This window comes from Tursiops truncatus, chromosome 12, assembly GCF_011762595.2.
Source record: "Tursiops truncatus isolate mTurTru1 chromosome 12, mTurTru1.mat.Y, whole genome shotgun sequence".
Taxonomy (NCBI): Eukaryota; Metazoa; Chordata; class Mammalia; order Artiodactyla; family Delphinidae; genus Tursiops; species Tursiops truncatus.
This window is the reverse complement of record NC_047045.1, coordinates 22,734,047-22,747,067: the sequence shown is the minus strand read 5'-3', so window position 1 is coordinate 22,747,067 and position 13,021 is coordinate 22,734,047. Positions and strand designations below refer to the sequence as shown.

At 48.9% G+C, this 13,021-nt stretch overlaps 1 protein-coding gene across 8 annotated transcripts in view; it reads right to left on the bottom strand.

Annotated features, from left to right (window-relative positions):
• Positions 1-2,992, bottom strand: part of ANKRD6 (ankyrin repeat domain 6) — a 282,254-nt gene extending 279,262 nt beyond the window's left edge. For 6 of the 8 annotated variants that reach the window (XR_012324746.1, XM_073789434.1, XM_073789439.1 and 3 more), the window contains exon 1: positions 2,808-2,986. The gene's annotated coding sequence lies outside the window, so the exon portion shown is untranslated. Of the gene's footprint in view, positions 1-2,807 lie in introns of all 8 variants that reach the window. The other 2 variants (XM_073789437.1, XM_073789436.1) reach the window with 2 other exon arrangements.
• Positions 2,993-13,021: the final 10,029 nt, after the last annotated feature.

Here is a 13,021-nt window from a genome sequence, read left to right as displayed (position 1 = left end):
ATTACTTAGATACTAAGGGGGCCATGAACCAAGTTTAGGAATCTTTGCCTTAACCAAGAAATGTCAGAATGTGTAAGATTCACAGAGGAGACCTGTGATTCAGCCCAAAGGAATAACTTAAGGTCCCTAACACAAATATCATAACCAGAAAAAGAAGAATTTAGGTTAAAACCGTTTTTAAAGGTCACTCTCAGCAGGCTTAATCCTTCAAATCCCATACAATGTCCCCTGGAAAACTGGTATTTTTTTTAAACACTTCTAAAACACATGCACACTAATTACTGTTTTTCCACTTCTTAGAGACTCAAGCAAAGCTTTCAAAATTATAGCCTCCAAGCTATGTTGAAAGAGACTGGCCCTCCCCGACACAGACAGAACACACCCGCAGAACCTGTGCCAAAGGAAACTGGGGGCAGACCCTGACAGCCAGCCTGCCCGTCCCAGCACTTTGATACTTTCAGCTTTCTGTGGTTTGCATCTTACTCTCAATATCCTGCTTTTACGTTCTACAGGAATGCTCCAGGTTATTGTGGAAAGGCTTGTTTGGAAACTTCCCTTCCACAGAGTTTTTCATGTAAGATATTAAGGTGAAAAGCAAGGGGAAAATAAACACAAAATCCAGACTATCAGTTCCTTGGGGAGAGAGAGAGAAGTAAGTGGAATGCCACAGGGAGGAGTGCTCGGGCCTGCAAGGTTCTGAGGATGCCCTGGTTCTTCAGCTGGGTGATGGGTACCCGGGTGTGCCTTGTGTTCTTCTTCTTTAATTTGCACCTCTCCGTTTGATACTTTCTGAATGTATGATATAGGCCACAGTGGCAGCACCAGAATTTCAATATGCGAGGGCCTTGGGAGTTGAAAGAGTACTTCGTCTCTAAGCAGAGTTGTATCACAAGCCGTCTGTTTTTACTTGGATTATATGCTTACCTGGAGGGGCTCTGGAGAGGCTGATGAGTTTGAGTGGGAAGCTAAGGTTAATTTTTGGTGCCACCACCGAACAAGGAGTCAACAAATTAGCATTTTGTTATCACCCTTGGTTTATACCTCCCAACAACATGCAACCAGTTGTTTTCTGGGCTCTTACTCCTTTACACCCTTCTTCCACTCTCCCCATCTCATTTAGGACCTAGAGAGCAGAAAACTCTTCCAATTTTAATTTATATCCCTAATCAAAAAAAAATTCTTCATTTACCAGATACTAAGCACCTGCTAGGGATGAGGAAAGCTAAATATGTATAGTCCAGCACCTACTACAGCAGAACAACAGGCTGCTATTGCCATTTTAAGGATGGGAAACTACGTCAGAGACCATCAGTACACTGTGGGACCACCGTGGACCCAGGGGTGTTTGTGTCACTGCCCAAGTGCTTCCCACTTCCATTGGCCTAACAGACATTAGCTCAATGTGAATGAATATCACCATCCAACAGACTCACAAAAAGGATGCCCAACCTTCAAGAGCGCTCTGCCAAGCTTTTCACTTGCATCATTTCACTTAATTTCTACAACCGTACCCCCAGGCTATGTGTCATACACCTAGTTTACAATTCTAAAAACTGAGGTTTAAAGAAGTGGGTCTTCCGATGTCACACACCTAACAAGTGGCATCAAGACTCAATCTCATGACCCCAAAGGGGATCTCTCAACCACCACTTAAACCATCTCACCATGCTTTAGGGAAAACATTCTTTTTTTTTTTTTTTCTTTTTGGTCTGTGTTGTGTCTTCGTTGCTGCACGCAGGCTTTCTCTAGTTGCAGCGAGCAGGGGCTGCTCTTCTTTCCAGCGTGCAGACTTCTCACCGCGGTGGCTTCTCTTGTTGCGGAGCACGCAGGCTTCGGTAGTTGTGGCTCACGGGCTCTAGAGCGCAGGCTCAGTAGTTGTGGCACACGGGCTTAGTTGCTCTGCGACATCTGGGATCTTCCTGGAGCAGGGCTCGAACCCGTGTCCCCTGCATTGGCAGGTGGATTCTTAACTACTGCGCCACCAGGTAAGCCCCGGGAAAACATTCTTGACCCGCTCTAGGAAACGGACGCTCCTCTAGGGTCACAAATAAGACTCCACTTCCCCTCCCGCCCCTCAAATCTACCGGAAGCACCACACCGAAATTTCCAAGACAAGTGTCCGGGAGCTGATGTCTGAACTCAAACCAAACAATGTGCTCGCTCCCTTGAGCCCGGGGAGATGCCACTTCCTAACTCTTTACAGAGCTTAAGTCCAGCCAGAGCGGACCTCCCCGGGGTAGGGCAGCCCCACGGTCCGGCGCCTGCAGCCCTCTGTGGTCCTCGAAGGGGTGAGGGAAGGGGTCAGGCTGCTGTCGCGTCCGAGCCGAGCCCGGTCACTCGGAGGCCGGCCCGCAGGCCCAGGGACGGCGGGGGACGCTGGCCACCAGACGGGACCCTCCCTTACGCCCGAAGACGGCCGGCCTCCGCACCCGGTCTGGGACCCCCGCCCCGCCCCCCACTTTCTACAAACTCTTTGAGCTCACTGGAGAAAGAGGAGGGGGACGAGCAAAGACGAGAAAGTTCTCTGCCGCCTCCCACCAAAGTTCTATATTCTAGGGAAGCAACTGAAGGAAAGAGACAAGGGAGGTGCCCCAGGAAGGACCCCCCCTCCCACGCCGGCTTCCCCAGAGGCCGCAGAAAAGGGGGCAACGCGCTCTGTCTGGGACTCCTCCCCAAACAGACAGCGACCTGGGGGCGCTCCCACCCGCGACACGGTCCTCCCGGGATGAGAAACCCCCCGAGAGTAGGGGACGCCTGTCCTGGGATGAAGAGGGGTCTCGAAGGGACCCGGCGAGAGCACACGGTACCTTTCTCTCCGCGCCGCTGGGACCGACGCCGGCGACAGCGTGGGGGGCGAGGGGAGACGATGGGCACGGGCTCCCGCTGGCTCCGGCGGGCCCTGGGCCTCGGCGCCGCCCAGCGCCGCCGCCTCCTGCCGCCGCTCGCCGGTCTGCGCTCCCCGCTCCCGCAGGTTACCTGTGGCCGAGCCGCCGCGCCCGCCGCCCGCTCGGCGCCGCGCCCCGCCCCGCCGCGCCCCGCCCCGCCCCGCCGCGCCCCGCCCCGCCGCGCCCGCGCTCCTAGGCTGGGGCCGCAGCGCCCCGCAGCGGCCGGTCAGGGCACGGCAGCGGCCCGAGGGGAGGTGGGGCCTCCAGGGCCCTCGGGCTGGCCTTGGCCTGCAGCCAGCTCCCTGCTGGGCCGCTGCCGCTTCCGCGCCCTCCTGAGAGCCATCCTTATAAAGAGGGAGAGGAGCGGCGGATGCAGTTGGGTGAGGTTTTCCTGGCAGGGGTTGCCAGGAGGTTTGTAGGAGGGAGAGGGGATTCGGGTGGAGAAACCATCCCTCAACCTGTGGCCAAGTGTGTATTTCAATATGTTCGTAGTTCACTTAACCGGGATGTCTCAGAAGCTGAACAACAATGATGAATGATCCAGGCTCATTAGAAAGCTGGAGAAAAGAAAGGAAGCCTTTATTCCAAAAAGCTTGTCTGCTAATAGCTTGTCGGAAGCATCCCATACGAAACGGGCAAAAGCATTGAACGTTCCTGCCTCCTATATTCAAATCACACTTTACATACCATTAACTCGGTCTGGTTTTGTCTGTTTTTCACAGTCACTACTTCAGTATCTAGAAGAGTTCCCTGAACATAGCGAACACTCAGTAAGTTATTGTTGAATGAATGTATGAGTAGGACCTCATTCAACCTTTTGAAGAAGCGCGACAGGTATCTGCTCTCTGAACACAGAGAGCTGGAGAGGGAGGTGGGGAAACCTAGAATGGAGTTTCGGTCTTCCCTGAGCTTATTTTGAACCGGATTTTTCTTATCCCCTCTGAAATAGGCCTGGTTTCCAGGGAAAAAGAAACATGATGATCTCCTACTTTTTCTTAAGATATTTGTCTCCCTCTCTCCTTCAGGGAACATTAAGCAGGAGAAATCCAAACAGCCCTATGCATACCAGGAAAGGGTAAGTGCTTGATTTTCCTCCACTACTTCTGAACTTCCCCCAACCCCAAAGGCATAGCTAGGGTTTTACGTGGCAGAGTGTGAAACCTCTCTTCTGAGTATCCTTTGGCTTTCTTCAGATTTGCCTCCATCCCTGTCGCTCCCCATCTAAAGCTGTTAGAACACATTTTCTTTCCGTGCTCATCAGCTCTGGATTTCTCTCCAGGCAGGTCACTGCTGAGTTCTAGGTGAACCCCCAAGGTCAAGGTAAGCACCCATTACCTTTCAACCTGATCATTTCCTTCTTATACTTTTCCAGATTAAAGACTTTTCCTAGCTATAGTCCCTTGAATAAACAACCAAAGCTAGAGTGCTGCATTCCTCCGGGAAGCTTTTATGACATCACCACAAGGTCGAGATGAGATGGAGTTTGAAGTTACATTCATGGGCAGTCAGAGCAATTGCACATTAATCCTGCTGAAAGGAACAGAAGCCAGCCTGTATGACATGTGAATGCTCCTGGGAACTGACGGGTCTGCAGTTGTTCCCGGACATTAGTTAATGGCAATTCCTGGCAGAGGGGCCTCATGAGAGCCAAAGCAGTCAGTGGGTGAGCTGCTTGGAGATCACGCTTGCTTGTCTCCAAGTGGGCACACAGTGTTTGGACACCTAATGAAAGGAGAATCCTAAAGCTCCCTGTATATGAGGGAGGCTCCCAGCCTGCAGTTCTGTTCTGCCTCTCTGTCCAGCTCCATCACAGCCAGCCTCATACATCCACCCCACTACTTTCTCCTTCTGCCTCATGAGAAAAAAGTTCTACTCTACCAATGACAGCTTTCACTGTTCTATGAGAATATAATCTGCTCCTATTTCCAGCAACATTTCTTTAATGAGTTGACTGCACTAGCTGTCTTTTGCGACATTAGCTGCAGTTGGTCCTTCAGCCCAACATTCTGACTTCCATCCCTTGCTAAGTCTTCCACTCACGAAACCTTACATGTGCCCCTCCGTGATCATACCCTCCTTGTCCTCCAGAGGAAACCACAGTCCGTAATTTTATGTTAATAATTCTCCTATCGAGGGCTTCCCTGGTGGTGCAGTGGTGAAGAATCCGCCTGCCAGTGCAGGAGACACGGGTTCGAGCCCTGGTCCGAGAAGATCCCACATGCTGTGGAGCAACTAAGCCCGTGCACCACAACTACTGAGCCTGCACTCTAGAGCCCACGAGCCACAACTACTGAAGTCCGCATGCCTAGAGGCCGTGCTCCGCAACAAGAGAAGCCACCACAATGAGAAGCCCGTGCACCATAAGGAAGAGTAGCCCCTGCTCGCCACAACCAGAGAAAAAGCCCGCACGCAGCAATGAAGACCCAACGCAGCCAAAAATAAAATAAATAAATAAAATAAAATAATTAAAAAAATAATAATTCTCATCACAAACATATGTAGCCCTAAATACTGTATTGTTCAGTTTTGCCTGGTTTTCAACTTTTCTGTAAGTGGAATCATTCTGCATGATTCCTATGCAACTTGCTTTTTTCACTTAGCATTCTGTTTCTGAGATTCGACTGTTCAGTTCCTCTGTCTTTTTTTTTTTTTGCGGTATGCGGGCCTCTCACTGTTGTGGCCTCTCCCATTGCGGAGCACAGGCTTCTGACGCACAGGCTCAGCGGCCATGGCTCACGGGCCCAGCCGCTCCGCGGCATGTGGGATCTTCCCGGACCGGGGCACGAACCCGTGTCCCCTGCATCGGCAGGCAGACTCTCAACCACTGCACCACCAGGGAAACCCTGTCTTTTTTCCTATCTTATTATGCAATCAAAGACTTACAATACACTGTGGAATAGGAGTGATGGTAGTGGGCCACCTTCTCAGTTCCTGATCTTGAGCTACTGATTATCTGATCTGTCTCCCTCACTCACTTTCAGTTATAAAGATAAAGGGGCCATGTTTATCAGTTCAAATGTGTTTGGCTGCTGGAAAGAGTGTGCTTGACTAGAGTGGTTTAAACATATAAAAAACTATATAATAAAAATATCTGGGTCTAGGCTCTATTATTCTACCGTACCACCTCAGTACTGGCTTTTGTCTTTGGCTTGACATCTAGGCAGGAGAAAGGGGCAGGCCTTCTCACTGTGTTTATTTTAATTTGAGAACAAATTCTTCACAGCTGCCCCTTAAATCTATTTTTCCTTTCATGTCATTGATCACAACTGGGTCACAAAGGTGAGGGGCTGGTTATCATACCCAGTGTAAACCAATCATGATTCAACCCCACTGAGCCTGGGCTTCCTTCCTCGAGTATGTTGATACTCAAGAACAGTTAAGGATATCAAACTAAGGACAAAGTGGTGGGGGGATTATGACACCAGCAATCTCTGCCTGACTTTGTTTGACTTTGTATTCCCTGTGCCTGGCCACATGAGGCACATGGTAGGTATATTTGGAAGTTTCTATTCAGCTTTTCCCCCTTTTGTTCAGAGCTGTCTCCCCACTCATGAGGATAGACCTTTGCAGCCACAAGCTGCACCCCCAGCCATAGTGGACTGGGCCATTAATTCAGCATACTTATTGGCACTGGACCACCGTCAAGCTGCCATATTGCTCATAAAATACAACGTAAATGGTGCGCCCTAGAATTGTGCTTCAGAGAGGCTCTGACCACCGTGTTAGGCACTGAGAACAAAACAATGAGCGCAAGCAATGGTCCTAGAGTCTAGTGGTGAATACAGTTCTCAATCAAATATTAAATAATAGCTGAGGTACATGTGCTAAAGGAGTAGCAGTATATGGTCTTATGTAAAATATGATTGGGGCATTAGGAATGGATTACTGGCCTAAACTCAACTAATCAGATTTTCTTGCCTAGGAATCAAAAATAATAATAGCTAAAACTTATATTGTGCTCACCTTGAAAAATGATTTTACATAGTTTAATGGATTTAATTCTTTCTACAACCCTATTGAGGTATATAACATTATAAACAGTTGAGAGATGAGGAAATCAAGGCACAGAGAGGTTAAGTTTCTTGGTCTAGGTCACACAGCTAGTTAGGCTACCCAGGTAGCCTAGTTCCGGAAACTGAGCCCACTATCACTGGGCCTGGAAAGGTGGAGCAGCCATCTCCTGCCATCTGGTGGGGGAAACACAGAAAGCCAGTTTTCATGCAGAGAGAGAAGAAGGAAGTGAGAAGTACAGAGAGAAGCAAAACCAAGTTCCCTTTCTAATGAAGCTGTGATTATCTCCTGATATATCCTGAGACACCTTTCCTAGGATCCTCTGAATATGACATAACTTCTGAATTCACCGATAGGTATATGATCCCGTTTCATCCATCCATCCCTCCTTCCCTCCGTCCACTTATAAAGGTTATATGTTGTATCAGCTAGGATACGTTTTACTGCAAAGTTCAGAAAACCCCACCTTCAGTGGTTTAAGTAGAACTTCCCAACTGGTTTGCCACCACTACTTGTGTGCCATAAATGGGTTACTGATATGGCCAAGTTATTGATCCCCTCAGCCTCTGGGACAGCTGGGCAGGGCCTGAGGCGGCCAAAGTCTCTGGGCCAGTCACCTCTGGCTGCAAGCAGCCTGTCCGTTTAGGTCAGTGTGCCGTATAAATATGTGTGCCATGACTGGTCAAGGTAGGGCAGCACTGACTTAAGAAATGGACTTTTAATTTTCTCATGAAATAAGAAGTTTGGGGGTAGGCTTTTACAGGTTTGAGCACAGTAGTTCAGCAAGGTCATCCAGCGTCTTCCTTCTTTCTATTCTGCCATTTCCAGGACAGGCTTTAATCTTAAGGCCTGTTACCTCAAGGCTGCAAGATGGCTTTCCTAACTCCAAGTACCATGTTCTCACACAACTGTGTTCAGAGCAGGAAAGGGTGAGGAAGGGGGGTCAGGGGGCTCTTCTGATACCCTGACATCTTTTATTAGGAAGCAAACCCTTTCCTAGAAGTTCCCCAGCAGGATTCCCCCTATCTTCTTACTGACAAGACGTGAAGGAGTCTCAGAGTTTGAGTACTTTCCCCATTGCTAGTTTGGGAAACAGGAGAAGAGAAGAGGTTTGGGGATGGATGGTAAGTAGCTGACTGAGAGCATCTGCCATGTTTTTAGGTAACATTAAGTGGTATGTATAAGTGACAGTTCCTAGATTTCATTCTTGTAGATTTTTCTTATGGTTTTAAGTATTCTTTATTGAGGTATAGCTGATTTATAATATTATATTAGTTTCAGGCATACAACATAGTGATTCAAAATTTTTATAGATCATACTCCATTTAAAGTTATTATAAAATATTGGCTGTGTTCCCTGTGCCATACAGTATATCCTTGTAGCTTATTTATTTTATACATAGTAGTTTGTACCTCTTAATCCCCTACCTCTACTTGCCCCTCCCCCCTTTCCTTTCCCCACCGGTAACCACTAGTTTGTTCTCTATATCTGTGAGTCTTTTTCTGTTTTGTTATATTCATTTGTTTTATTTGTTTGCTTGTTTCATTTGTTTGCTTGTTTTGTTTTTTCAGATTCCACATATAAGTGATATATAGTGTTTGTCTCTGGGTTGATCCTGTTTGGGACTCTCTGTTATTCCTGGACTTGGATGTCTATCTCCCTTCCCAGGTTAGGGAAGTTTTTAGTTCTTTGTATTCAAATATGTTCTCCCTCCTTTCCCTCTCTCTCCTCCTTCTGGGACCCCTGTAATGCGAATGTTAGTACACTTGATATTGTCCCAGAAGTCTCTTAAGTTGTCTTCATTTCTTTTTATTCTTTTTTCTTTTTTCTGTTCGGCTTCAATGATTTCCATTACTCTATCTTCCAGCTCACTGATCTGTTCCTCTGTATCATCTAAACTACTGTTGATTCCTTCTAATGTATTTTTCATTTCAGTTATTGTATATTTTGTCTCTGTTTGGTTCTTCTTTATATTTTCTAACTCTTTGTTAAGAAATTTCTAACTTCTCACTCCGTTCATCCATTCTCCTCCCAAGTTCTTTGATCATCTTTATCATCATTACCTTGAACTCTTTCTCAGGTAGATTGCCCATCTCCACTTCACTTAGTTCTCCTCCTGGGGTTTTAGCCTATTCCTTCATTTGGAACACGTTCCTCTGTTATCTCATTTTTCCTAGTTTGCTCTTTTTATTTCTATGTATCTGCTAGGTTGATTTTGTTTCCTGACCTTGGAGAATTGGCCTTTTGAGGAGATGTCCTATGCGCCCTGGCAGTGCACTCCCCTCTGGCCACCAGAGCTATATGCTCTAGGGATGCCCCCATGTGGGCAACATGCGTCCTTCTGTTGTGGCGAGCTGATTACTATGGGCCGTCTGGTAGGCGTGGCTGGGCCTCAGTCTGCTTGGTTGCCAGGCCCTGCCTTGTGCAGAGGCTGCCGGCCACTGGTTGGTGGGGCTGGGTCATGAGGTGGCTGGCGGCGCAACCCTAGTGGGTCTTGGGTCTAGTGCTGGCTCATTGGTGGGTTCTGGGGTGGGTGCTTGTGGGGCTGAAATTTCTGGATTTAGTGTTGGCCTTCTGGTGGGTAGGGCCAGTTCCTGACACGGCTGGCTGCAGGTGCTGGGCTTTCCCAAAGTTGGTACTGGCCCACCAGTAAGTGGGCCTGGATCCTGGAGTGGCTGGCTAAGGAGTCCAAGGTATCTCAGAGCTGGTATTGGCCTGATGGTGGGTGAGCCCAGGGCCCTGGGAGCCCCAGGGCTAGTGCAAGCTCACTGTTGGGCGGAACCAGTTCCCAGGTATTCTGGCTGCAGGGCCCTGGGGGTCCCAAAGCTGGTGTCAGCCCACTGGTGGGTGGTGCTAGGTCCCAGGGCCACTGGCTGAGGGCCCCAAGGTGAGCAAGCGTTGGAGTTGGCCTGGTGGTGTGCAAGGCTTGAGCCTTGGTATCCTGGAGCTGGTGCTGGCCTGCTGGTGTGTTGGTTGAGTCCTGACAAGGCAGGCTGTGGGACTGTGGGACTGGGGCTGATGTCCACACATTGGTGGATGGGTTTGGGGTCCAGGAGATCCCAGGGCTGGTTCTCACCTACTGGTGGGTGAGGCTGGGTCCTGGGACTAGTGCCAGCCCACTGGTGGGCAGAGCCAGGTCCTGGGGTCTCTACCTGCAGGGTTCAGGGGTCCCAGAGCTGGTGTCAGACTGCTGGTAGGCTGAGCTGGGGCCTAACAGGTCCTAGGGCTGGTGTTGTCCTGCTGGTGGGTTGGCTGCGTCCTGCCATGGCAAGTTACAGGGCTCTGGTGGTCCTGGGGCTTGTGTCTGTCCACCAGTGGGGGAAGCTGGGTCTCGGAATCTCTGGCTGCAGGGCCCTGAGAGTCCCAGGCCTAGTGCCTGTGCCCTGGTGGGTAGGGCCAAGTCCTGGGTCCTCTGTTGGACACGGCCATGTCCAAGGGCAGCTGTGGGCTCAGGGGCTCTTAAGGAAGCCTGCCTGCTGGTAGGTGGGGCTGTCTCCCTACCCAGGTAGTTGCTGGGCCTAAGGCATCCCAATACTGGTGCCTACAGTCTAGTGGATGGGGGTAGGGCTGGGTCCCAAGGCTAATAAACTAGAGGGAGGATTCCAAAATTTTTTGCTAGCACCGGCATCCATGTGGTAGAAGGAGCTCCTAAAAATGGCTGCCGCCAGTGTCTGTGTTTCCAGGGTGAGCTCCAATTGCCTCCTGCCTCTCTGGGAGACTCTCCAAGATCAGCAGGTGGGTCTGACCCAAGCTCCTTTCAGATTACTGCTTCTGCCCTGGGTCCCAGAGCAGGTGAGATTTTATGTGCGCCCTTTGAGAGTGGAGTCTCTATTTCCCACAGCCCTCTGGGTCTCCCGAAAGTAAGCACCACTGGGGACTTCCCTGGCAGTTCAGTGGTTAAGACTCTGCACTTCCAATGCAGGGGGCACGGGTTCAATCCCTGGTCGGGGAACTAAGATCCCACATAGCATGTGGTGCACCCAAAAAGAAATTTTTTTTAAAGTAAGCACCCCTGGCCTTCAGAGCCAGACTTTCTGGGGGCTCAACTTCCCCGTGCAGGACTCTTGGGCTGAGGAGCCTGATGTGGGGTTCATACCCCTCACTCCTCGAGGAGAACCTCTGCAATTGTAATGATTCTTCCGTTTGCGGGTTGCCCACCCAGGGATATGGGTCCTGACTGTGCCGCAACTCCTCTCCTCCTACCTGTCTTGTGTGGTTCCTTCTTTATATCTTTAGTTATAGAAGGTCTTTTCTGGTAGGTTCTGGTCTTTCTCAGCAACAGTGTCTCTGTGAATAGTTGTAATTTTGGTGTGCCCGTGAGAGCAGGTGAGCTCAGGGCCTTCCTACTCTACCATCTTGGGAACTCTCTCATTCTTGTGGATTTTTTTTTTTTTTTTTTTTGCGGTACGCGGGCCTCTTACTGCTGTGGCCTCTCCCGTTGCGGAGCACAGTATCCGGACGCGCAGGCTCAGCGGCCATGGCTCACAGGCCTAGCTGCTTCGCGGCATGTGGGATCTTCCCAGACCGGAGCACGAACCCGTGTCCCCTGCATCGGCAGGCGGACTCTCAACCACTGCGCCACCAGGGAAGCCCTTGTGGATTTTTAATAAGGTCATTTGTCTTGGAGAATCTGCTTTTTTGTATCACTGAAGTTAGTGTAACCCTCCCAGCCAAGGCAGGGGTTGCCAAGTCCAAACTGATCTACAGATGTGGAGCTGTTAGTACCTCTGTTTGGCCGACTCTACAGTCAAGACATTTCTGCTCTCATGTTACGGCACCATTTATGTCAGAAGCTTGTCTTTAAAAATCCATATGAATAAAAAGTTAACTTTTTATGGAAGTCCATATGTAACAATTCCATCTCACTAGTTTGGAACTTTTACAAGTGTCATCTTCAGTTCATTCATGACTTGTAGTTGGAAAAATTCATTATTTATACCAAAGACAACATGATAGATATCTAAGAAACAGCCAAAATCACAGGATTAAAGTAGTTTGCCTTGTGGCCATATACAGTAACTAGAATGTTAGAAATCAAGGACCTTGATTCACCTCCCATCCCCCAATCCTGTTCCTATCTGGGTCTTAACTTACTTTAATAAATGGCATTACCATACGTCTAGTTGCTCAAATCAAATGTCTGGTACGAGTCCTTTCCCTGACCATCCATGTTAATTTAGCTATCAATAAATCTGATCCAGTCTACCTCCAAAATTTATATCACATCTATCCACTTCTCTCAGTTTCCACTGCCTCCATTCATTTCACTTATGGACTACTAAAGTGATCTCCTGTTCTTCCAACCTGAAATCTACAATCCATTTTCCCCACATCAGCCAGAATATGTTCATCAGCTACCAGCTGCTATGTAACAAACCACCCCATATCTTAATGGTTTAAAAAAAACAGCTATTTTATTTGTTCATGATTCTGTGGGTTGGCTGGCAGGGCTCAGCTGTAACAGCAAGTCTGTGTTTCATGCAGAGTGGGCTGGACTTGCTCATGTGGTTGCAATTTGGGCTGGAGAATCCAAGTTGTTGTCCCTCTCATGCCTGGCCCCTCAGATGGATGGCTGGAATTCTGGGGCCTCTGTATTCCTGTGCTCTGGAACATCTCAGGGCCTCTGTAGCCATGGGGCCTCTCCAGTAAGCTAGCCCAGACTTCTTTTCATGGTGGCTAAAGACACCAAGAAAGTGAAAAAGGAAGTAGCAAGGTCTTTTATGACCCTATCTCAGACTTTGCACAGTGTCACTGTCACTTCTGCTGCATTTTGTTAGTTAAAGCAAGTCACAGAGCCTGCCCACATTTAAGAGGAGGAAAAATAGGAGGAGGGAGTGGCAAAGTCACATTTGCAGAAGGGCACGTGGGATGGCATGATTGTTGAAGCCATCTTTGGAAACAATCTAGCAGCGTAAGCTTTTAGAAATGTAAACCACGCATTTCACCTCCCTTTTTAAAACTCTTCAGTGCCTCAGTGGCACTTGGAATAAAATCCAAACTCTTTATACTGGTGGAGAAGACTACCTGTTTCTCATGACTACCACTGTCCCCCTCTCCCATCACACTGATATATTGTTCCTCCAACACCAAGTCCTTTCACTTCTCCTTGATTTTTCTAACTGTG